Raw genomic sequence first — 26,176 nt, 5'->3', positions numbered from 1 at the left:
GGACACAAAAACACAGAGGCAGGATGTTACCAACAAAGAACAGCACATTTCCAAACTGACTACGAGGTGGTTAGGGTTACGTTACAACAGAAGGATAAGGTACATTTAGTTCCAACATAGATACTGTACATGCAGTCAATGGAACTGCACAAAAGCAGGGGATGGAGAGGCAGATTTTTCAGTCCAAGGGCAGCATTCCCTTTATATCAACTTTTTGGGGGCCACATGCCAGAGGTGGGTGGGGTAGAGGCAAAAGTGGCTAGAGCAACCAGCGCTTTAAATATATTGTATAGAGGGGGCCTTCACTGTAAGGTTCTAGGGCGGGTTACAACAGTAAACCAAAGTATGAAAACAATTTAAAACAGCATGCAATCATAAAAACAAGGTGGATCCTAAAAACAGAGACAACAGGTATCAAAGGCCAGGGTACAGAGGAAGCTGTATAAAGAAGGTCGCAGGCACACCTCTGGGGGGAGGGAGTTCCATAACTTAGGTGCCACCGCAGAAAGCTCCCTCTGCCGAGGTGGCACCCACAGAGCTTCTGCAGGTGGAGGAACTACCAAGAAGGCCCTCTTTGCCAATCTTAGCACCCAGGAGGGTCTTGCAGGGAAGGAGGCAGTCTTTCAGATATTTGGGGCTGGAATTAACTTTGGCACATTCATTATAACGGGTCTACTGCAAGTGTAATTTTGTGGGATTCAACCCAAAGAATCAGAGGTTGTGGTTTTGGGTTTTTTATGTCCTCCTCCAAGAAGCAGGAAAACCGGTTGTTCACAATGCAGAGAACTGTTGCGAAATACATTAACCAGCCGATTTTGTTCCAAGCATAGAGCCACTGAGATATGCAAAACTTTCACCTGGCATTTGCAAAACCACATTGAGAAGAAGAAGAAGAAGACAGAATGCAGTGCATGTGTATAAATCACAAAGTTTTGTGGTGGGGGCTTTGTGTGTGTGGACGCGAATGCGTGCAAAGGAATAGGCACTAAGGATAAAGTCACTTGGGCCTCTGTGCAAGAAGCAATTTCATGACTCCAAAGCATTGGCTGTTCATTTTCTTTTTAATTTCCATGAGCTCAGCAAGCAAAAGGAAACGCAAAGGAGATGGGAATCAAAAGATTATTTCCTGGCCGTGGCCACTCCCACCTGGCAGTAGGCTCCTCTGCTAGGACTCAAGAGAGAAAGATTCACAGGAGGGTAACCAGAAGCAGTCCACTCTGGAGACGCCAACCTTCCTGGGGCCCACAGCCACATCTGGATAAACTGGTATGGGCATCGCACAGAGACACTGCAACCAAGCAAATGTCAAGACTCTGTTCCTGCATTGCAGGAGGTTGGCCTAGATGACCCATGGGGTTCCTTCCAACTCTTCAATTCTGTGGTTCTATCCTATTCTCTACAATATAATGCTTTACTGTATTTAAAAATTAATATCTTTGGAGATATTTGCAACCCCCTCTTCAGTCAAAAAGGTTCCTGGAAAGGTTTGCATACAACTGATTGAAACAAAACTGTCCCTCTTCACAAGATTACAATCGGCCGGGGGGGGGGGTGTCAACCCTAAGATAGTTGGATGGCGCCTTGTACGCTTCCTTCCAGCAAATCCTGCAGTCAAGCTAGTGCCAAACATATTGCTCTGCTTTCCTTTGGGCCAAATCACCGTAGTGAAGCCAAGTGTCTTGTCTTTTGAGCAGCCCAGGACTCTTAAAATATTCTGAGATTATGAACCATGTCCATTTGTATTGTTTTATCAGAATGTGATCTTTTTCAATGAAGGATGGGATATAAATATTACTAAGTGAATAAACAAACAAACAAAAAAACCTTTTTTGAAACTATCACCTTTTAAACTCTCAGTACAAGGAGGCAAACATCCAATATGCCCTTTTCCTTCATTCCTGACTGTTTGGAATACCCATTGTTTGCACACAGGAGAGGCCACTTCAGTGCTGCTAATGCAGCAGTTCAACTTCACCTCCAGAGGTGCACTCCATTGTCCCTTGAGATAGAAGGATACCAACAAGTACTCCTACTAAGGGCACCCATTAAAATTAATGGGCATGGCAAACTTAGGCCCAGTGATTTCAATGGGTGCACTCAGAGCAGGACTATGGTTGGATATAACCATAACTTTTTGTATACCACTTATGTATTTATATACTGTATTAAGTATTTTGGGAATGCTTTTAATGAAAATGAATAAATAACCTACTCGATGGGTGTTTCTCTCTCTCTCTCTCTCTCTCTCTCTCTCTCTCTCTCTCTCTCTCTCTCTCCCTCCCTCCCTCAAGAAACTAATCCCATATCCTGATCAAACATCCCCTATATACTACTGAAAAATGGTTGGGTTGGTTGGTTGCTCTGATGTTTGCTCTATGAACTCAATAGCTCTTCCTTAGCCTTTCAGAAATCCTCACTTGACCCTTACCCACATTCTGTTTGATGTCAGCTCTGCTTAACAACCTACTCACTTAAGACACTCAACAAATATCCCTTTGTAGCACAACTTGCTCACATTCACACACAATAGTTCAAGGTCCGATCCACCAACAGAACCAATTAATTGAGCTTTGAACAGCAATGGCAGTTTTTCAAACAAAAACAAATCATTAGGGTAATCTGCACAAGGTAATTTACGTCATAAAATTTTTTTTCTCATGCCCCAGAGGGGCAGAGAGGCTATGGCCCTCCGGATGTTGCTGGACAACTCCCATCGTTCTTGACCTTTAGCCATGCTGATGGGGGCTGATGGGAGTTGAATATCTGGAGGGCCATAGATTTTCCTATTCCGGTCCTAAACAGTGATCTAATTTAGCATGTTTATTTGACTTGCTTTTGATAAACAAAGCTTAAAAAAAAGACAACTCCTGTTGATTTTTCTCTCCCCCACCCCCCAATATATTAGTATGCAATCTGAAATGTTTTGAGAGGAATTAGTACACAGCACATAGTTAAACTGTGGAACTCGCTCCCACAGTAATGGCCACCAAACTGGCTGGCTTTAAAAGAAGACTGGACAAATTCATGATGGTGGAGGAGGAGGAGGAGGAGGAGGAGGAGGAGGAGGAGGAGTTGTTGACCAATGGTGGCTAGCAGTGCTTGCCTCCATGTTCAGTAATGATTCTTAACATCGGTTGCTGGAAACCATAGGAAGGAAGAGTGCTTGTGCTCAGGTCCTGCTTTGTGGTTTCGCATTGGGGCATCTAGCTGGCCACTGTGAGAACAAATGTTGGACTAGATGGAGCTTTGGTCCAACATCTCTCCATATGGAAGTCTTCTGTGACAGCAGAACCTCCATGCCCAGGGGCAGTGTATCTATGAATACCAAGTGGTGGAAAACACAACTTGAGATTTGCGGCTGGGACATCTGGTTGGCTACTGTGAGAACAGGATGCTAGTCTAGATGGGCCCCCTTTGGCCTGAGACAGGAGGACTCTTCTCAGGTTCTTAAGTAAACAATGCTTAACGTTACACAATGAATATTGGTTTTTATTGGAACACTTGTAAAAATTAGAAGATATTACTTAAATGATGCAAAGGTGTTAAGCAAAGAAGATGTAATGTAGAGTTTTAGCAGACTAATGAATTTTAATATTCCCAAGAACTGCACATTGTGTGCTGAGTCATATACTTGCCAGGAATAATCAACCGGGGGTGTGGGGAATACAGTTTTGATACTGCCAAGCCGGCCTTACATTGTACAGTATCCGCAACTGGCCTCCATCCATTGTTATTGATGAGCTTAAGAAAGGGGTGGGGTTCAATGCAAAAATGAAGCAGTGGAAATTTTTCAAGCTGGAAAACTTTCCAACCCACACCCCAGGCTCTGAATGACAAGGGCTAGAACTGTTAATTCTCTAATCATAAAACAAGCCAATTTTGTGACAGTTCTCCATCAACCTTTTGCCTTCTGGATTTTTTATATGTTTTATAATTTACTCCTTAACCACCCCTTTACCAAAAGATTCCAGGTTCATTGCACACAAGTGTCAGTAAAAACCAATTCACTTTTTGCAAAGAGTTATTGCATTACACCCAACCCTTCTAACTCCAATCAGCTCACATCAACAAAATGTTTTTTTTTCTAGTAGCACTGAACAAGACAATATAAGAACAAACATAGCAATAAATTTTAGAATGGGTGTGACACTTGGGGGCTAGCAGTAAGTAGCTGTTTTACTGGATAAGTTAGGTGTGGGGAACCTTTTGTCCTGCAGATGCTGCTCTGCTACAACTCTCATCATCCTGTAGTTCAGCAACATCTGGAGAACCAAGTTTCCCCACACCTGGATTCACCCCAACCCTCCAGAGCAGGCATGTCAAACCTGTGGCCCTCCAGATGTTTTGGACTACAATTCCCATCTTCCCCAACCACTCGTCCTGCTAGCTAGGGATCATGGGAGTTGTAGGCCAAAACATCTGGAGGGCCACAGGTTTGACATGCCTGCTCCAGAGAATATTTAGGCGAGTGGGGAGAATGAAAGTTCTGTTGTGCACGCAGAAGTCATTCCACACGTTTAATGACTTCACTGGAAGCAAAACAAATTGCTTTAGGGCCGGATTTTAGGGACTAAGCAAAGAGAGAGTGTACGTGCCTGTAATAGCCTCTCCACTCAACAGCTGAAAAACAAAAATAGTACAGACAGCTCACCTTCACTTTTAAAGCACACAAACACCTGCAGAATGTTTAAATCAGCACCTATGCAAGATACTGTGTGCTTGGGAGGCTGAGCTTGTTTTTCTGCCAGACAGAGAGGCAGGGGCAGATGATGGCCCTGACATTAAGCCATCTACAAGACAAGTGATCCTATAGGTAACCAAGAGGGAGGTTGCCAAGGAAACTTGTGCATGATGAGACACACAAAAAAAGTTTTCCCTTTGCAGGGGTTGCTGAGATCCACTGACACAAGCGTAGGCACCTTATATGACAAGGATAAATCATGCACCAGACTGCGCATCTAAGCCATGTTCTAAACTGTTTTTAATATTTATTTATTTTTAATTTGCTGTATCCTGCCCTGGGACCTTATGCTGAAGGATAAATAAGAAATCAAAGACGCTGGTGATTATTATTATTATTATTATTATTATTATTAAAATGGACTACAAATGCTTAAAACAAAAAGCTCAAGAAAGTGTGTGCCAAAAGACACTTCTTGCCTGGTGTGCAACTTGGGTTTACAAACAGTTTTAGTTCTAAAAACCATCCATGCTGGATTTGTTTCATTTGGCAAAGATTTTCCTGTCTGACAGTCATCATGCAATGGCCAGGATACATTGGGTGCCTTGCTTTTTGAGCAATCATACAGAAATTCATTTCACCCGGCACAGTCCATCAGCCTCAGAAGCTAGCATTGCTGAAAAAGGGGTGTGGTGGTGAGCTGAATAATTACTACAGGCAGGGCTTCCAGGTATGACAATAAGTTAAGGGATGGATGTGGATCCAGCAAAATTTTCCTCCTCCAGCAAAAAAGCAAGGCCTCCACCTCTCCAGCCCTCTGACAAAGAGGCACTGCATGGCTTGTGTGATGTTGTTTTGCTAGATTTGAGATGACAACTGGATGGCAAAGACTTCTCATTTCTGCTGGCTCACCCTGGCAACCGCAGTTCATTAAAGTGATGGTGGAGCAAAAGAGACAGAAAGATGGAACAACTGTACAAGCATCTTTCTTTTTTTGTGTGGAGGATATTTTGAGTACAAAGAGCCCAGAAAAGGTATCACAGGTCCAAGCAGCATAGCATACAAATGCGAACTGCTGCTTGAAAACTCTAGAAATGTTAACAGAAGCTTACACCATCATTACCTGTTCTCTATACAGGCAGCCCTGTTTAGGGAAGCTTTTAATGTTTAATAGAATGTTTTATTTTAATATTTTGTTGGAAGCTGCCCAGAGTGGCTGGGGAAACCCAGTCAGATGGTGGGGTATAAATAATAATAATAATAATAATAATAATAATAATATACCAACTCTTAAATCTATCTCCTGTTCCTTGGCAGAGCCCAGGAGTGGACCCCAACGAATTCCCTCTGCAGCCAAAGGAGCTGTGAGGCCAGGAAATCTGCAAAACCTTTGAATAATTAGACCCATGGGGGAGTGGGGTGGAAGAATACACGGTCTTGCTTACACAGAAAACATGCACTGAAGATAGTTTAACTCAGACTAGTTATCCCAAACAAGCTTTTACAGTGCAATCCTGATAAATGCCTACTCAGAAGTACCCTGCTGAGCTTCACGGGATTTATTCTCAAGTATGGAACGGATGTCTATAACCACCTTGTTATAGCCAAAAGTGGTGAGACATTTGTACCATCATTTCATAAGAACACAGAAAGCTGCCTTACAGCAAGGCAGGCCATCGAGCCACTTAGCTCAGTGTTGTCTGCACTGACAGGCAGCAGATTTTTAGGGTTTCCTTCCCCAGCGTTACTTGGAATACGGGGAATACAGGAGCTTTAGCATGCAAGGCAGATGGTCTAGCACTGAGCTATGGCCCTTCCCCACACACAGAACATGTATGGGAAGGATTTCGGGATTCTAATCCATATTACAGCCTGAATACAAAAGCAAGAATGGTAGATACAGTTGTTTGTTATTTCATAAAAATTACATACCGTTTGATTGTAAAAAGAAAAACCTCCAGGCAGTTTGCAAGAAAAAGGTAAGTTGATAAAGTTATCAATAAGAAACATTAACAACAATAATTTAAGGATTTCAGAAAACTTAAAATAACATACTAAAAACATACGAAAGCTCACATCAACTTTCTAAATATCTAGGTAGGCTTGCCTAAACAAAATATTTTTAACAGGCTCCAAAAAATAGCGCCTGTTAAATATCAGTAGCAGCTATAAGGATATAAACTATGGGTATCGTTGCCTATGGCAGATGCCTCCACTGCACATGAAGCTGCAATCTAGGGGGGAAACAGAAAGTCACAAGTGGCTAGAATTACACAGCAAATACGCAAGTGCAAAATATTAACCACTGTAATATCCATTTTCTATAATGGTTTTAATTTTTGGCAGGCATCACTTTCACATTTGCAAGTTTGTCTCTTTCCGCTATGAGGACTTAGAAGCTTCAAGACAAAACTCTTTTGAATCAAGGGGGGGGGAATGCCTACTAGCCTCAGGAAAACCTGCTATGGTCTGTAAACCCCCCTGCAGAGAGCATGGTTTAAATCATGGGTAGGCAAACTAAGGCCCAGCGGCCCAATCACCTTCTAAATCCGGCCCACAGACTGTTGTGACGTGGGGTTTGTGATTTCAGCTCTCTTGACAAAACATGCTGGAGACAGTTCTCTAGTAACAGCTCTTTATTTAAGTGAACAAGACTGACTGTGAGGGCAGGAAGGCTACATTTATAGGGACAGGGAACTAGCTAGAAGGGGATACATTTTGGAGGGAACAATATCAGGCAATCACCGTGCTGCCTTTTGGAGGGAACCAATAAGACAGAGGATCCAAATACAGCAGCTTAAATGAACCAATAGTAGCTGTACCCTCTGGAACCAAAAGGCAGTTACTTTATCCTAATGCAAATACAGACAATAATAATACAGAGATAAAATCCTTTGACTCAATACACAACACCCCTCCCCCCCTAGTGAGCACAGCAGACGTAATCCCTCAGGTACTGTGGGGTCCTACAACTTCTACTTGATCTCCTGACAACAGGTGTTGCAGGTTCTGGATTGGGTGTTACCTGTGGTGGAGGGGCTGCTATAGGGGTTTCGTCAGGAACAGATGGAGTCCCAGACATCTCAGGGTCCCCTACCTGTACCTCGTCATCCTGAGGACTAGCAGACCCTGGTTCATTTGCTGAAGCCCCTGGTGACTGCACCTCTGGGCCATCTTCACTCTGGTCTCGCAGCTGTGCGTCATTAGCCAGGGATGAATTATCTGACTCCTCCCTGCTGAGCGCCCGGCGCCTCAGCCGATCTATATGTCTCTTCCAAACTTGCCCATTTTCCAAGGTCACATAATAGGACACAGGTCCACTAGCCCGGGTGATCACACCGGCCACCCACAGTGGACCTCGTGAATAGTTCCTCACCCAGACCAGATCTTCAGGGGCGAGATACCTTGTTGTGTCAGTCTCAGCCTGGGGGGTTGCTCTTGAATTACGGTTTGGCATTTTATCTGGGTGGACATAATCCAGCACCGTTACCAGTCTTCTACCTAAGAGCAGCTCAGCTGGCGACTTGCCCGTCGCAGTACACGGCGTCGCATGCTGCAAAAATAACATTCGTGCAATGCGAGCCGACCAGTTACCCTCCATTAAGCGCGCAATGGATTCTTTGGCTGTTCTTACCATGCGCTCAGCCTGCCCATTGGAGGATGGGTGAAAGGGCGCGGATGTGACCCCTCTTATGAAGTTATCAGCCAAGAATGCCCTGAATTCTTGGGATACAAAAGCCGCCCCATTATCTGATACAATGGTCTCAGGTAACCCGTGGGTTGCAAACAGCTGCCTCAACACCTTTATTACGGCAGCTGATGCCATGCTAGGGACCATCGCCACTTCTAACCATTTGGAATATGCATCAACGATAACCAAAAAGACCTTCCCTTGGAATGGCCCAGCAAAATCTATGTGCAGCCGGCTCCAGGGAGTCCTGGACTGCTCCCACCAGTGGACTGGTGCTCTGGCCACTTCTGGCCGCACCTCTTGGCATGCCTTGCATGTTCGTACCCATTGTTCTATGTTCTGGTCCATTCCAGGCCACCACACATAACATCGGGCTAGCGACTTCATCCTGACCATTCCCGGGTGTCCCATGTGAAGCGTCTCAAGAACCCTGTTTCTCAGTGGTGCTGGGATGATCACCCTATCTCCCCATAGGAGACAACCCTTATGCATGGACAATTCGTGCTGCCTTGTCGCATAAGGCCTGAATTTTTCTTCATGCGGACCACCTGGCCACCCCCTCCCCACCCAAGTGAGCACACGGGAGAGAACAGCATCTTTCCTCGTTTTCTCAGCTATATCAGTAGCTGTTACAGGAGCCCCAGGAAGTGTTTCTAGCATCATAATGTGCTCCGCCGGAGCAGGATCCTCATTGCTCCCGCCAGGAAGGGGCAATCGACTCAGCGCATCAGCGTGGCACAACTGTTTCCCCGGCACATGGGTCAAGGTGTACTGGAACCCATTCAGGAATATTGACCAACGCAACATTCTGGGGGAGAGAATTTGTGGCGTTTGTTTGTTTGGGTTGAACAACCCTAACAGTGGTTTGTGGTCCGTTTCAATGGAGAAATGGCGACCGTACAAATAATCATAGAACCTTTTGATTCCTGACACAATTGCTAGTGCCTCTTTATCAATTTGAGCATAGTTGCGCTCCGTGGGTGACAACGTACGGGAATAGAAAGAGATGGGCTTTTCCGACCCATCCGGTTCCCTATGACTCAGCACAGCCCCCAGGCCGTATTGAGAGGCATCACATGCCAGGACCAGCGGCTTCGACTCATCATAATGAGCAAGGACGCTCCTGCTACTCAGCATTTCTCGCAAGGAGTCAAAAGCCTTCTGCTGCTCCCGCCCCCAGCGCCACACATTCTTTTTCTGCAAAAGTCTATGTAATGGTTCAGCTACCGAAGCTTTCTGGGGTAAGAATGAATGATAAAAGTTAATAAGTCCCAGGAATGACTGCAACTCCGTCTTGTTCTGTGGTCGTGGTGCCTCGATGATGGCCTTAATCTTAGCATCTGTGGGGTGGATGCCTGATGCATCAATTTTAAACCCCAAGAAATCCACAGTTGGCACCCCAAAACTGCATTTTTCTTTTTTCAGTTGCAACCCCACCTCCTTGAACTTGAGCAACACTGCACGGACACGCGCAACCAGTTCCTGTGGGTCTTTTCCAGCAATCAAAACGTCATCAAAAAATGGCAAGACCCCCGGCAGACCCCTTAACAGGCGTTCCATGAGCCCTTGAAAAATCCCTGGGGCCACACAAACTCCGAACTGTAATCTGTTAACTCTGAACGCCCCTTTATGTGTGACAATAGTCTGTGCTTCCGCTGATTGTGGGGTTACTGGCAGCTGTTGGTAAGCTTGTGCCAGGTCAATTTTGGCGAACACCTTGCCCCCAGCCAGTTTAGCCAACAGATGTGATACGACTGGAATGGGGTATGAGTTTCCCCTGAGTGCCTTATTGATAGTACATTTGTAATCTGCACATATTCTGACTTCCCCATTTGCTTTAAGGGGTGTGACGATTGGAGTCTCCCACTTAGCAGAGTCCACGGGTGAGAGAACTCCTTGCTTGACCAATTTATCCAGCTCTGCCTCGATCTTGGGTTGCAGTGTAAATGGCACTCGCCTTGGTTTGAGTCGGATTGGGGCCACCCCGGGGTCCAACTCGAAGTCAACTGGGGGCCCTTTATAACAACCCAGTTTTCCATTAAAGAGACCAGCAAATTCCTTGCATAATGTCTCACTCATCTCAGGGCAGGTTTGGATTGAATTAAGCCCTGAGATACTCAGTCCCAGGGCGGGGAACCAGTCAGTGCCCAGGAGACTGGGGCGACTGCCCTTCGCAATCACCAGTTTGAGTACAGCCTGTTTGTCCCGGAACTGTACTCTCACGGCACACATTCCCATAACATGGATGCGGCCTGCTGAGTACGACTGCAAGGTTGCCGGGAAGGGCTCCAGAGGGGGCAACTTACCCCTGGAGAAGAATGTCTTCGCGGTCTGGTCCGACACAATGGTGAATGCAGATCCAGAGTCCACCTCCATGTCGCACTGCTGACCCTCAATCTTCACCTTGACGTGTGCCTTGCCTTGCGCTGGAAACTGCACGGCCCTCCCGTTGATCTCCGTTATGTAGTGGCAGTCCTTTCGAAAATGAGTTGCTGTGGGCGGTCTGCGATGCTCCAGTATAGGTGTTCCTGTTGCTCCTGACGCCGCCGATCTACAGACCCTGGCGATGTGACCTGTCTTCCCGCACATCCGGCACATAGCATCCCTGAAACGACAACTCTTCCGCCCATGGTTTCCGCCACAACCTGGGCAACTGCCTCCGCGATCTTTGTGCACTGTGCAGGCCTGACGCACCAACTCGACCCCACGGACTGGGCTCTGGCTCGGAGTAGCCTCTAGCTCGTCCATGGCATGCGCAACTTCTATCTGTGGCTTAGTGGCCTTGCGACTGGCATCAAGCTCCTCTCTTTCATAATTCTCCATGGCGGTGGCCTCCTTCAAGGCTGAAGCAAGGGTAACCTCTTCTTTAGCCACGATGCGTCTTCTGGCTTTCTTGCTGCTCAGACCACCAATAAACCGATCCAGGAGAGTCTCTTCCAGATTTTGGAAGCCGCAGTGCTGAGCGAGCTTCCGGAGTTCAGCCAGAAATGCGGATACAGACTCCCCAGCATGCTGCTGCCTCTTATGGAACTCCATCCGCCGGGCCATCTTGGTCTCAGTAGGCGCCAAGTGGCTTGTTAGGCAGGCAAGAATATCTTGGAGAGATGTCTCACTCAGCTTCGCTGGAGCAAGTAATGCCTTGGCTAGCTTGAAGGTCTCGGGCCCACAGTAGCTCAGGAATGTGGCCCTTCTTTTGCTGGCATCGGTGATCCCTTGAGCCACTGCGAAGAACTCGAAGCGTTCGACGTAGTCTTCCCAGGTGTGGGGTTCTGATGGCTGGAAGGGCTCCAATACCCTTGGACTCTCCATTGTCCTAGCGGGCAGGGTCGTCTTCTCAGCTGGCCAGTGAGTCTTGTTCTCAGCTGCAATCCGGACTCTGAGGCAGGGTTGTGTTTAACCGCTCCTCAGCATTCCGGATCCCACCTTCGTCGCCAGTTGTTGTGACGTGGGGTTTGTGATTTCAGCTCTCTTGACAAAACATGCTGGAGACAGTTCTCTAGTAACAGCTCTTTATTTAAGTGAACAAGACTGACTGTGAGGGCAGGAAGGCTACATTTATAGGGACAGGGAACTAGCTAGAAGGGGATACATTTTGGAGGGAACAATATCAGGCAATCACCGTGCTGCCTTTTGGAGGGAACCAATAAGACAGAGGATCCAAATACAGCAGCTTAAATGAACCAATAGTAGCTGTACCCTCTGGAACCAAAAGGCAGTTACTTTATCCTAATGCAAATACAGACAATAATAATACAGAGATAAAATCCTTTGACTCAATACACAACACAGACGGTCCGGGAATCAGTGTGTTTTTACATGAGTAGAATGTGTCCTTTTATTTAAAATGCATCTCTAGGTTATTTGTAGGGCTTGCCTGGTGTTTTCACATGAGTAGAATGTGTGCTTTTATTTAAAATGCATCTCTGGGTTATTTGTGGGGCATAGGAATTCGTTCATTATTTTTTTCAAAATATAGTCCGGTCCCTGATTTAGGGGGACCAGTGGACCAGCCCCCTGCTGAAAAAGTTTGCTGACCCCTGGTTTAAATAAAATGGGTACTGGAATTTAGAATCTTATCCACATAAACTAAAATCAGGAAACATGGTGCCTTGCAATAGTTTTTAGGCTTTTGTAAAAGGCAGCAATATTTAAAGATAGGACAGCATTCAATATTTTGTACCACCATCTGAAAAGCTGGCAGCAAAGCATTTCCTGGCCTATTGCAATCAATTTCCTCTCACACCTCCATATATTCCTTAATATAGCATCTTCATATTCTCAAGGTCAAGAGAGCCATTAAAATGTCTCTTGTTTTAATACAGCCAAGAAGTTACGTAAAAGTCTATTCCAGTCACCGTTTCTACCCAAGGAAGGCCCAGATATGCCACTAGCATTTGCTGCATAGAACATACTTTTTTCTTCTTGTTTTTGATGTAATCTCATTTAGCCTCTTAAACATTTGATTTGGACATCTGGACTTCTAAAATCTTTCAGTGTGGCAGCACTCACACTTTGGAACTCCCTGCCAATTGACATCATGCAAGTTCCTTCATTGTACTCTTTTCCCTGGCTGCTAAAAAACACTTTGGTTTAGGCAAGCCTGTCCAGACCTGTAGCATGTTGACATGCATTTTAATCCATTTTTAGCTTATTAAAGGTTTTAAACAACTGTTTTTACAGACAAACTCTTTGAGGTTGTTTTTACAATCAAGCGGTATAGAAATTTTTATGAAATACGTACATAAATAATCCCTTATTCAAATTTAATAGCTGGCTTACTTGTCCTCCCCACCTCCCTCAGGTGCCTAAAATCTTAAAACTCTTTGACACCCAACAGAAATATTTAATCAATCAAGTTTATGAGGCAACCAAATGCAGGATACAGTCAAGGAGGGGGGTAACCATTAAAAAAACTAGCCAAATAGTACAATACAAAAGTATACATTCACAGAAAAAAGAAACTTAAACCATTGTCCTCATAATGCTATTCTAAGTTGGGACATTTCACAACAAATCTAGCCATATTAAATGTAAGATTTAGCTGTCCTTTTCAGCAAAAAAAAAATTCCCCCCTGTATTACTTTAAGCGGCCACTTAAAGGTTCTAAAATCTTCACGCATTTCCCCCCTGGAATTTCATACAGACTACAATATTAATCAATCATGTATATTATGTTCGATCACCCTACTTCTACAAACACAGACTTGTTCTCTCTAGCAATATTATTCTACCTGCCTCCCCTTCCGGAAAGTTAGAAAGTCTGAAAACGCAAAGGCAAGGGCGTCTCAGACATATTCTCTTCCCCATACTGTGTTTTGAAGGGGTGGGAATCTACAGGTCTTAAGACTGCTTCAGCCTGGCATAGCACACCTGCATCACCTTTTAAATCATTATTATGCAATATAATATTGCTATAGGCGGGAGCTAACAGGAATGCTGCTTTTTTCTAGCAGTCATGCCCCCAGTGAGCTTCTCAAAAGCACCACCTGAAATCTTTTTTTAAAGGGGGGGCGTTGCACAAAGCTGCTTCTGTCCCGACAGAGGAAGGAGGCCAATAAAAAACTCTCAGCCTCAAAAACTAGGGCAGTTACAAACAGATAGAGAGGGTGGGTGTAACTTTAGAAAAGAACTTTGTAATGCTAGCTCTCTTTTGAGGAAAACTTCTCTTAGCAACAGGAGAGCTCAAAGAAAAGATGAAAGACAATGGGTGCGTGTGGAAGTACCACAGCAAAGGCAAATTCCCAATCTTCTTGCAATAGTTTTGAGGGCAAATACAGGAGGAGGCGTCCCAAAGGCTCACAAACAGCAGCATAGAAATGGGTTCAGATTTTGGGGTTCCAATTTGGGATGGGAGGCCATTAAGCAAAGTACCGTTATTACAACAGACAGAAATTCATAAGAATATAAGGTAAAAAGGTAAAGGACCCCTGGACGGTTAAGTCCAGTCTAAGGCGACTATGGGGTTGCGGCGCTCATCTCACTTCAGGCCAAGGGAAACGTTTCTCCACAGGCAGCTTTCTGGGTCATGTGGCCAGCATGACTAAACTGCTTCTGGCACAACGGAACACTGTGATGGAAACACTGTTTACCTTCCCACTGCAGCAGTACCTGTTTATCTACTTGCACTGGTGTGCTTTCGAACTGCTAGGCTGGCAGGAGCTGGGACAGAGCTGTGGGATGTGGGTGGTGCTGTGGTCTGCCTAAACCACTGAGCCTCTTGGGCTTGCTGATCAGAAGGTTGGCGGTTTGAATCCCCGCGACGGGGTGAGCTCCTGTTGCTCTGTCCTAAGAATATAGGATCCCTGCTGGATCAGGCCAATGGCCCGTCTACTCATAGAATCATGGAAACATGGAATTGTAGAGTTGGAAGAGACACCAGGGGTCATTTAGTCCAACTCCCTGGAATGCAGGAATCTCAACTAGACCATACATGGCAGATGACCATCCAACCTCTGCTTGAACACCTTCAAGGAAGGAGAGTCCTTCACCTCTCATGAGAGTCTGTTCCACTGTTGAACAGCTCTTACTGTCAGAAAGTTCTTCCTGATATTTAGTTAAAATCTATTTCCTTGTCACTTGAAGCCATAGGTTTGGATCCTACCCTCCAGAGCAAGAGAAAACAACCATTGCTATTTGCTAGTATATTCCACAGGCATTTTAGTGCCTTGATTTTATAGTTCTAACTGATTTTTACCCTTTCTGCATCATGTTTATCTGCCACTTAATGTCAATAATCTATAGACATTAAGCGGTAGATACCGGTAAGTATTTTAAATAAAGAAATAAGTAAATATTAACACCCTGAAATGAGATCCTTAGTTCACTTTCAGGGTGGTGAAACATGGTCCCATCAGAATGCCTCACTTTCCAGTCTAGCAGATGCATTCTGCACTGGCGGCAAGCCTTCCCCCCCCCCCATCTTCAAGGGCAGCCCTGCAGACAGCGCATTACAGTACTGTGGTCCAATTTAACAAATTTAAGCTCCTGACTCTGGCTGGGGACCCTGATATACAGTACAATGGAAGGAAAGGAGGGACTTCAATGGCACCATACATTTAAAGCACTATCATGTCACTTTAAAACAGCTTTCTTCCCATTCAAAAATTCTGGGATCTGTAGTTGGTTACGGGTACTGAGAGTGATTAGGAGACCCCCCTACTGCCCTCATGGAGCTACAATTCTCAGCATGGTTTAACAATTAACCCCCCTTTCTAGGGAGCCCTGCACACTGCAGCTCTAGCACGCGTGTGATTCCATTGCTTCCTGGGAAGATGCAGGAGATGTGCTGAAGCAGCAGTGGGGACATAGCATGAAAGCAGGCTGCACAAGAGCAGGGCAAATTTGGAGAGTGACGCAAGATGACAGCTAGCCAGGTAGGCAGTGCCTCCTTATGAATTATAGAAGAGCAAAGTCACCACGTCCCGCAAGCTTCCTGTCCAAGGCCAGCGTTTGCACTTTAGCAGGGGACTGAACACAGGTGTTTTCAAGGACAGAAGAGACAGGCGGAGGAGGGTACAAGGTGTTTATGGATGGAGCTGCAGCAGCGGGATGGAGCTGATGAAAACCATCACGTTCAGAGGCTGCTTCTCTGCACCAAACCAGGAATTGTTTGCAATTAAGGCAGTTTGACGCAACTGGTGAAGCGAAGGAACTACGGAACGCAGCTCAGCATCGGAGCATCTGCTTTGCATGCAGAAGGTCCCTGGTTCAAGCCCCAGCAGCAGCATATCCAGGAAGGCCCGAGAAAAAGCTCCCCCTCTGAAAGCTTGAGGAAATGCTACCAGTCAGTGTACTGAACTACATGAGCCAGTGGTCTGATTCTGTAGAAGGCAGCTTCCCATAGGGTGCTCCAAATAACAACTGTTTATCTCCTGTACAGCACCCATGGGTTGTGGCATTTGACAAGTGTACAGGAGTACAGATCCTTGCCCCAAGGAGCTGACAATCTTAAAACTCAATTCAGGGGAAAGGAGCAGCAGAAGGGGCACAAGAGATGGGGGGAGGGGTAAACAGAGGAACGTAAGGATACAAGAAGAGCCCTGCTGGATCAGGCCAACAGCCCACCTAGTCCTGCATCCTGATCCTTTTCTCAGTGACCAGCCAGATGCCCCAATGGGAAGACCGCAAGGAAGACCCGAAAGTAACAGCAACCCTTCCAGGAGGAAGAAAAGTATGTGGATATCCAAGCAAAAAGCATCCAATACAATCAACCCATGTTATATGCAGCAAGCCGTTCAGGTTATATGCCACTGCACAAATCAGTTTGCACCCCATTGTGTTTTTTTAGGGGGGAGATGGAATTCCTCCGCTCCGGATGGGCATCTCTCAAGATGACCTGCTGCATCAGAAAAACAAGGCTAAAAACTTTCTCACCACCCTGCTCGCATCTTCACGGGCATATCTCCACAAACCACAGACCAGGCTTTGAGGTTTGCAAAAGGGGAGAGCGCCTTTTTTGTTGGCACCCACCCTCCCAGCAGCTATGGAATGTTCTCCCAAGTGAGGCCCGGCTGGTGCTGACCCAGGCATCTTTCTGAGGCCAGGTTAAGACTTTCATCTTCCTTCAGGCATTTGACGGAATCTTAAAAGCTTGTTTGTCAGTTGCCTAGGGAGATGCTTGCCTTGAATTAGATGGTTAGCTAAGAAAACAGTATTTAAATGCTGAAGATTTATGCTTGCCTACCCATTTCCAATTTTCTCAGAGGCTGAGCATTCTAGAATGCAGATTTAACAGGCGTTCTAAACTCCAGCAATTGTGACATTAAAGTCACCACTTTTACCCAGACAGCAAGGGAGAAAAGGGAGTTCTAAGCCACCCCTCCCAGCATGGACTCTCCCTGTGCCAAACCATGCCACTCCTGCTTTGCATGCTCAAGTGCTTTTGCCTGCCTTGAATGTGCCTTTGAACCCTGAAAATGCCTGGATGGGACAGAAGGAAATGCATGTAAAAACTGTACATAAGGTAACATTTACTTTTAGTATTCCAACCACTCTTGTTTCTGGCCCACATGCCATTATTGGCACACGGGTCGTGCATGGTTTCCCCCAAAGGAAGGCAGCCCTTGGGCTAAAGAGGGTTCCCCTCTCTCCTACAACATTCCCATGATCCTATTCCACAGACTAGGGTTTCAAGGCGGACATACTGATATGGGGAGGGAAGGTAGCAACCCCAAATGCAGATCCACAACACTGGATCCCCATCTCAACATACATTTAAAAACTGAGCAAGGAACTGGGTGGGGCAGATAAGAGGAAGAGGCATCATTTTTCTAACAAAATCTGTCTTCCATTAGATGTTAATCATACTCAGTAATTAACAGAGACAGGGAGGGCAAAGCTTCTCAGCCACAGGGAACGTTTGGCTGTTTAAATCTCCATTAACAGCAACACACACACACACACACACACACACACACACACAGAGAGAGAGAGAGAGAGAGAGAGAGAGAGAGAGAGAGAGAGAGAGAGAGAGAGAGAGACACACACAGAGAGTGCGTCTGTGTGGCTCCCCAGTAGAAATCTCCCCTTGCAAGGAGCAAATACAGTTTCACATGAACTCCAAAGTTATGATTAGCTCAATCACTTCTATTTTTATATTGTAAATTGTTTTTTTAATTGTTTTTATATTATGTTTTAATGTTCTAGAGGTGAAGGTGGGTAATAAATAAGTAATCTATTTGCCTGCTTTTCAAACATTAACACCACACAAACCCAGAATCCTGCTGTCAAAACAAAACACCGTACAGCATTTTATTACTAGGATATATCCATTAGGGGCAGTTGGTGGAAGAAAGCTGTAATTGGTTAATTAAAGTCAACATTTTAATTGAATAATGACTCCATTACTTCTAAAATGCAAGGCTGGGACATCCCACGGGGAGACTCTGGTTGTGGCTGGGGGAGAAACAGAAAGACAGGATAGCAGAGCCCTAGAACAACAATCTCTGCACCTTGCCTCCCCTGGGAGGGACACATATAGGCCACCAAAGAATCAGACCATAACTCCCACGAGCTCAACAGTGATGAACATTTTGTCAGCCCAATGGGCTCATTTTGTCAGCCCAATGGGCTCATTCCCTTCTGGTCAACCTTCCAGAGGCCACAGCCCATGGCGGGCAGGGCTAGAGGCAAAAGTGGGTGGGGTGACAAATGTGAATTTTAATCTTTGTACAGTACAGAACTTTCTACGAACACTCACACAACCTTCTATAGCAGAGGTTGGCAACCTCCGGCCCATGGGCCAGATACGGTGCATGGAGGCCGTTTATCCAGCTCACGAGCTGCCCGGTCACCGAGCTGCCTGCTTGGCAAGTCCCCTGTGCACTGCACTAAACTGGCACAGCGCGGCATGGGGACTCGCCGAGTGGTGCCGGAGATGGCATCTGCGCACGTGCAGATGCCAGAAGCCGCGTCTGCGCATGCCCAGACGCCAAAAATCGCTTCTATGCAGGCGCAATTTCCAGCTTCCGGGCATGCGCAGAAGCGATTTTCGGGCCCCGGACATGCGCAGCACGGTGCCGGAAATCGCTTCTGTGCATGTCCGGCCCACAGACACTCGTTTGTGGGAATGATCCAGCCCACGGCCGGAAAACGTTGCCGACGCCTGCTCTATAGCCTCCATCCAGAGGGATGATCAGAGTTCAGGGACACATTCCAGCCAGGCAAAAAAAACTCAAAAGAGGATGCAAAGTGGGTGTGGTCTGAGAAGAGACAGTGTGGGGTAGGGAGAGTCCTGAGAGCTGCATTAGCCCCATGGGCCTGAGATTTTCTGGACCTGGAAAACCCCAACAGGCAGGAGCACTTGGAGGACCCGATGCCCAGAAACTTCACACTCAGGAGGGCTGAAAGCAGGCAGGCCCCAACTTTCTGGAGGAGAAAACTTGAAACACTACACAAAGAAATGGACAGGAATGCTGGGGGCATGGGAAATACAAAGGAACGGAAACTGCATCAATCCACTTTTCCATGCCTGGGCTTGGAAGCTGTTATACAACTAAGGGCACTCAGTTCTCCTATTCCAATTCAAGTCATGCCTAAGCAGCAATGAGATGCAAGAACATTGTTTCCCCTTCTTCTGGCTTCACCATTTCGCCTGGAGGCTTTTTCCATTTGGCCGCAGACCAGGCATTCCCCCCCCCCTTTTGCTTTTTGCATTTTAAAATAATACTAATATTGCATTACCAAGTACATCGTCGCCAGTGGAGCCCTGGGAAGAATGGGATGAAGGCTGTCGCTCTGTGCCCGGGTATACTGCTATCTGCACTTCAGCCCCTTGTACTGAAGATAGAGGCTGCTTCTGAGGGTCGAGTTCTGGGCGGGTGCTGAAGGGAGGCTTTTCCCAAGCGCCATGGGAGCTACTTCCTGAAAAAGAAGTACACGGTTTACTAAGGTGGGCTGAGTGTGGCTAGGTTTTATTGTCCAACCCAAAAATACTTGATTAAGGAACCCGAAGGCTGCTATCCCTACACAGCCACTCCCCACTTTCGACACGCAAGGCACATCTCATCCAATAACTATCCTGGTATTAGCAACAACCGTTTTTTAGGATACAAAACAGCTCAGTGACATTCATACTCCCAATGAGAATAGGAAAAGAAAATAGCTAAATCAAATCAATGGTTGGTTTCAAGGATGGGGAACCTGTCTTAGCCTGAGGGTCACATTCCTGCAAGCATGCTGGTGGTGGGAGGGGGCCAGGGGCAGAAGCAGGCATTGCAACAGCAGCAACTATCCAGGTATGCAGCATTCCGGCCATACACTACGCACACACTTATCTCTTTTTGGCCATATCCAGGCAAGTGAAAGGTGCTACCAGAGTTTGTGGACAAATTCCAGCCTGGCAAAAGCACATGAGGAGGATGTATATCAGGATCAGTGATGTGTGTGGTCTAGGGAGAGTCCCTAGATCTGGACAGAGATCCCTGGAGGCCCACATTTGGCCCGTAGGCCTGCAATAAAGCACACATACAATGGAATGCAAAAGTGCAGAGAGCCATCTCCTCTCTATAGTCTCACAATACTACTAGAACAGGGGTAGGCAACCTAAGGCCCGTAGGCCGGATGTGGCCCATTTGCCTTCTCAATCTGGCCCACGGACAGTCCGGGAATCAGCTTGTTTTTACATGAGTAGAATGTGTCTTTTTATTTAAAATGCATCTCTGGGTTAGTTGTGGGGCATAGGAATTCGTTCTCTTTTTTTTTTTTTCCCCAAAATATAGTCCGGCCCACCACATGGTCTGACAGACGATGGACTAGCCCACGGCTGAAAAAGGTTGCTGACCCCTGTACTAGAACTAACACGCATCTAATGAATACAAATACTGCTGGGGGGAAACTTGTATCAAGAGATACACATCAAGTTGGAAATGCCTATTTTAAGATGAAGCCTGACAGAGCATCTGAAAACAAAGGAAGTTTTTCCTATTTACTCATATGTAATTTTTTATTGAAGGTGTCCACTAACTGACAGAAAATTACAGTGGTGGACATGCGAAAAGGTCAAAAAATATTGGGAACAAATATATAATGAGTTGAAAAAGATGTTTAGATATACCTTTCCCCAAAAACCTGAAGCTTTCTTATTGGGTATAATGGGAGGGGAAATTGCTAAAGAAGATCAGAGACTCTTTATGTACGCTACAACCGCGGCAAGAACTTTATTGGCCCAAAAATGGAAACGACAGGATTTACCGACAGTCGAGGAGTGGAGGACGAAGATGATGGACTATGCAGAACTAGCTAAGTTGACTCACGGGATCCGCTATCAGGGAGAAACAAAGTTCCAAAAAGAGTGGAGTAAATTCGTGGAATATATTGAGAGGAACTGTAGAAGTCTAAGGACACTTGCAGGACTAAAATAAATCCTACGAATTGACTTTGAATAAGTAGGTAAAAGAAACTGCAGGATAAGGGCGGAAAAACAAATCCGAAAGATGGGAGGGAGGGGAGTTGTTTTTTCTTTTTTCTTTCTATCTTTCTATCTTTTTTTGTTTTTGTAGTGGTTAGTGGGTGTGTTTGTTAAATGTTTGTTCATTTGGGTGCTCATGTGAAAATTAATAAAAATTCTTTAAAAAAAGAAAAGAAAGAAAATTACTGACAATAACAAATGTATTTTAACTGAGTGGCACCTCAGGATTTCCTAGTCAAGCCTTCTTCACCAGGGTGAGCCCTAAATCCCTAAGAAAACATGGTCTTCACCACAAAGAGAACTCCTCTGGTAATTTCACAACTGGGTGGTTCCCAGGGTGGGGTGGGAAGGGCCCCAGGCATCAACACTTACACAGGTTTCATATTTAATTACAGTTCTGAACAGGTTTGTAGCTACCGCTAAGGCCAAAGGATATGCTTGGCAGCTCCAGGTGTGGCCATGACATTGTCATACCTCCTACAAGCCAGTGGGGCAAATTGGTGCATTGCAAGCTGTTGGGTGTCCAGATTTTTGAGACACTGCAATTCCCTTCCTCAACCCTTTGGGATGGACCAGGTTTCAAACCAAACACTCTGGTGGTCCAGAGAATGCTCTCAGCAATAGCTGGCATGACTTGGGCATCACTCTTTCAATTTTGGCTATTCTTAAAATACCAAACCACCACCACCACCAGGTGTTTACAAGGCCTCTATTTCAACTTCCACAACAGACATAACAACATAATAGAAGGCTTCACCAATAGTAAAGTTCCAGCAATGGCCAAACAGATGCTTTTGGGAATTCCAGAACAAAGAAACCTACATTATACCAAGCCAATGGATTATCTAGCTCAACACTGCCTACCCTGACCAGAGGTGGTTCTTCAGCATTTCAGGAAGGTATCTTTCCCATCCCTACCTGGAGATGCCAGGAATTGAACCAGGAACCTTCTGCATGGAAATAAGGTACTCTACCACGCAACTACAGTCCCTTGTTATCCCTTCAGAGGCATAACGTATCTGAAGAGGGAGGTTTCCCTGAGTAGACACTGAAAGGTATCTTCCTGCCTCCTTGCCATGTGACTTGTCTCACTTTTAAGCCAAGTGACCATTGCTGCATCTTGTGGCAGAAAAAGCCATAATTGAATTGTGTATCTTATGATGAATTACTTTGCAATCAACTGCCGATCAACTTCATTGGGTGAGCCATAGCATAAACTGTAAGCCAGGGTTCAGGAACCAACAGTCCTCCAGACATCACAGGAGTCCAGCAGCCAGCATGTCCAATAGTCAGGGATGAAGGGATTTGTCATCCAGCAACATCAACGCCTTGAATTTTGCTTCTGAACTAGTATACTTTCTCCACTTAGCTTATTTCTCCGCCCCAGCATGCAAAGTTGCTGAATACTGTATTAGTATATTTCACAGCAGTAAGGCTGCGTAAGTACAGTACATTTAAAACACAAGTATTTTATTTTATCCTGTTGCTTTCATTCCATTTGTGAATCACATCCTGTAAAGTACCTTGAAGCAATTTCACAATAAAAAGGGTAAAAACAAACCCAACATTTTCAAGATCATTAAATAAGATCTTTGGTCACATCCACACCATAACTCTAAAGCACATGATTTCTCCCAAAGAATCCTGGGAGCTGTAGTTTGTTAAGGGTGCTGGGAATTGCAGCTCTGTGAAGGGTAAACAACAGCTCTCATGATTCACTGGGGTGCATTAAATGTACAGAATATCATGCATACTGCTGAAATGATGACACACACACAATTTTGAAATCAAGTGGGCAGTAATTAAAGGAGTCCCACCCATTCCCCAAAAGTGATGCATTTCAGGATTAGGCAATACAGAAGCTCTGCTCCATTTAAAAAAGAAATTCAGTCAAGCTATGATTTTGAACATCCTTGCCTTGAGGACACTGGCTGGTTTCCTGGAACCTTCACATTTGACAGTGCTCCCTTTACTTGCCCCAGGACTCCAAAAAAGACATCACCCCAGATGACCTTGCTCTCTGTAAGTGGAATAATCCCATAACCCTTAAAAGAGGCCACATTGCTGCAGTGGAAGTTTGCACACACACTCGCTGTTGTTACAGCAACCTGCTATCCCCAATGACTGGAAGGCCAGGACAATAATAAAACAGGCTTGTGGCAGTTTAAAGGGCTTTGAGGCATCCAGCAACAGAGATCACTCTGGAGATTTGACTGCAAAAATCCCAATCAGGGAGCACCTAAAGCCAAACATTGCTCTCCAACGTCCCACACCCAAGTATTTTCCTCCTCCACCCCGGCCTTTTCCTTCCACTGACACCCTTTCTCCTGCCTCTTCCCGATACTCCTGCTTCCTTTTCAACAACCCACCTTCCCCACGGGTGCCAAAAAGTTTGCTTGCACACCCATTCTTTGAGCTAGTTGAATGCAATAACACACACACCCAACTCTCTGCAGCAGAATGCCACCCCTTTGTTTTCCCTTCACCGGTCTCTGCCAGATACCCCCCTTCGCCCCCCCCTTTACTCACATTGCATGGACTAGTAACAGGATAACACCACCCACCCAGCTTCTCCAGCCCTCCTGTGACTTGCTCACAGCTTGACTCATCAGTGTTTCTTGCCAACCAGGCACTATTCCTTCCTTGACTCTCTGCCACCCCTTAATTGCCAGCAACACAAAGTAGCAAAGGAGTCTCTGTTTCCCCTCCTTGCCCTTAATCCTTCCCCTGTCACCCCAAAAATAAACAGTTATTTGGCACTGGGCACATTCTCAGCCCCTTTGACAATCCTCATGCCCCTATTTACCCTCCCCATTGCCAGCCCCTAAGTTGCAAAAACAGCTTAAGAAGAACTATCATCCCTCACCTTCTTGCTTTTGAGATCAACTTTCAAAAACAGCACAAGAGATAAACACACACCCTAAATTTGTTCCCATCCATAATGCTTCAGCTTCCATCTTTAGTGCCACCTCACAACCCTCCACCACCACCTCTTGTTCAACAAGTGCTAGAGGTGGGAGACAGCCAAGAAATCCCACCCTCCCCACTTGGAAAATAACCAATTAATTTGAGAACCTACAAAAAGGTGACTGTTTTCCATCTGCCAAGCCTTCCAAACCCTTCTCCACCTCCCCCACCCCTTCTAAATATCCCTTCCCCACTATTTTCTGAATCATAAGCAAGGCACTCTCAATGCCCACAATAAACCTTCAATTGCTACTAGTGTCCTGCATTCGTTTTAATTAATGTTCCACCTTTTTTCTTCTCCAGGAGCTCAAGGAGGCCTACATTGTTCTCCCCCTTTTCATATAATCCCTACAACAATCTTGTGAGATAGGTTAAGCTAAAAGGCAGTGACTGGTCCCAAGGACACACCCAGTGAGTTTCATGATTGAGTGTACCCTGGTCTCCCAGGTCCTAGTCCAACACTGGCTGTCTTTGCAAGAAAATTCTGCCATAGCAGATCTTGGGGTTGGCGGATTGGATAATTCCCTCTTCCTAACATCCCCCCTCACTCGCTCTCCATGCCCACAACAAACCCAGTCTCAGATCTCTTCCACAACACATATCCAGGGAAACCCACTCTTCCTCCCCCCCCCAATTGTCACTCTCCCTAACTCTACCTCTGCAAACCCCGGGTATGATTGTTGATGGCCATGTCACACCCACACCTCTTCCACATCTTACCGGACTCTCGAATCACACCCACCATCCCAGCCCCCTAGAAATTCCATTCATACACGTGCACATCCCCCCTTCCTTTCCTTACGGCCTTCTCTCTCAACCGAGGAATTGCCAGCCCTAAACTTTACACACACACACACACACACACACACACACACACACACACACGTCCTTCTGCAACCCAGGATTTTCCTACGGTTTCCTAGATCTCTCTCCACTCCCCACGCTCACAAAGCTCACAAGCTGAAGGCATGAATGCTCCTTTCCACCCTGCCAGGCACACATCTCTCGCCATCCTCGCTCACCCTCCTCTTCATTGACATCATACAAAACCAGGTTACTACCGGTAAGTCCTCCGGGTCCTAAGCCTACTCTCTTTCGCAGAGACCACCCCAATACTCAAAAGTAGCGACGGGCAGGGGATCCTTCTCCCAGTTCTGCAATGCCCAAATTCCTCTCCTTCCTCTTTCACTGGCAGCAAGCTTGCTGGTCCTGTAGCTTCCTGAGGCTGTCCTTTCCCGACTCCCCTCTTCACCTCAATAAAACCAGTGTAGGTTGGAAGTGGGGGTGGGAGAGAATCCTCCTCCATTATGCCAAGCCCACATCAAGAAATAAAAGTTGCTGGCCCCCGAGGTTTCTGAGGACGTGCTCTGTCCCAGACGCCCCTCCCCACCCCAATACTCAAAAGCAGCGTATGGAGAGGTGGAATCTTCCTCTCTATTTCCCGAGATCCACGTCCTTCCCTACCCCCCCCGCCACTCACGATTACTGGTCCTCCACGCTCCTACCCACCTTTCCCACCTCGATACTAATAAGAAATACCAAACAAACCCATCCAGCGCGAGTGTGTGTGGGGAGGGGACATGCCCGACGTCCCCGCTTCCCCATTAAAAAGGGGAGTTACTAGTCCTCAGTGTTCCTGACTCGCCTTCTACTCCTCGCCTCGGCATTCCTCAACACCTTCGTATCTCTCAGCAGATTCCTTGCCGGTCCACTTTCCCCCCAGGACGGCGCGGGAAACGCCAGCCCCTCACAGCGCCCGACGGTGTCATTATTGCGACCCTTCGCACTCACCCGGGCACCACCTTCCCGGCTCGGTCGCTTCGGGCTTTCTTTTGTTTGCCCCCCTCTCAGCCTCCTCACTGCACCACCGGGCTGCTCCACCCCGGAGCTGACCTCACCCGGCCGGCATGGGCATCCCCCGGCGGCGGCG

At 46.2% G+C, this 26,176-nt stretch overlaps 1 protein-coding gene across 2 annotated transcripts in view; it reads right to left on the bottom strand.

Annotated features, from left to right (window-relative positions):
- LRRC8A (leucine rich repeat containing 8 VRAC subunit A) overlaps positions 1–26,144 on the bottom strand; it is a 37,724-nt gene extending 11,580 nt beyond the window's left edge. Inside the window, exons 1-2 of one of the 2 annotated variants that reach the window (XM_035113022.1) lie at positions 26,038–26,144; positions 19,554–19,733 (exon numbers count right to left, since the gene is read on the bottom strand). The gene's annotated coding sequence lies outside the window, so the exon portion shown is untranslated. Of the gene's footprint in view, positions 1–1,146; positions 1,724–19,553; positions 19,734–26,037 lie in introns of those variants that run through there. The other variant, XM_060270593.1, reaches the window with a different exon arrangement.
- Between the last annotated feature and the right edge of the window lie 32 nt (positions 26,145–26,176).

Source organism: Zootoca vivipara, chromosome Z, assembly GCF_963506605.1.
Source record: "Zootoca vivipara chromosome Z, rZooViv1.1, whole genome shotgun sequence".
NCBI lineage: Eukaryota > Metazoa > Chordata > Lepidosauria > Squamata > Lacertidae > Zootoca > Zootoca vivipara.
This window is presented reverse-complemented; position numbering and strand designations above follow the sequence as displayed.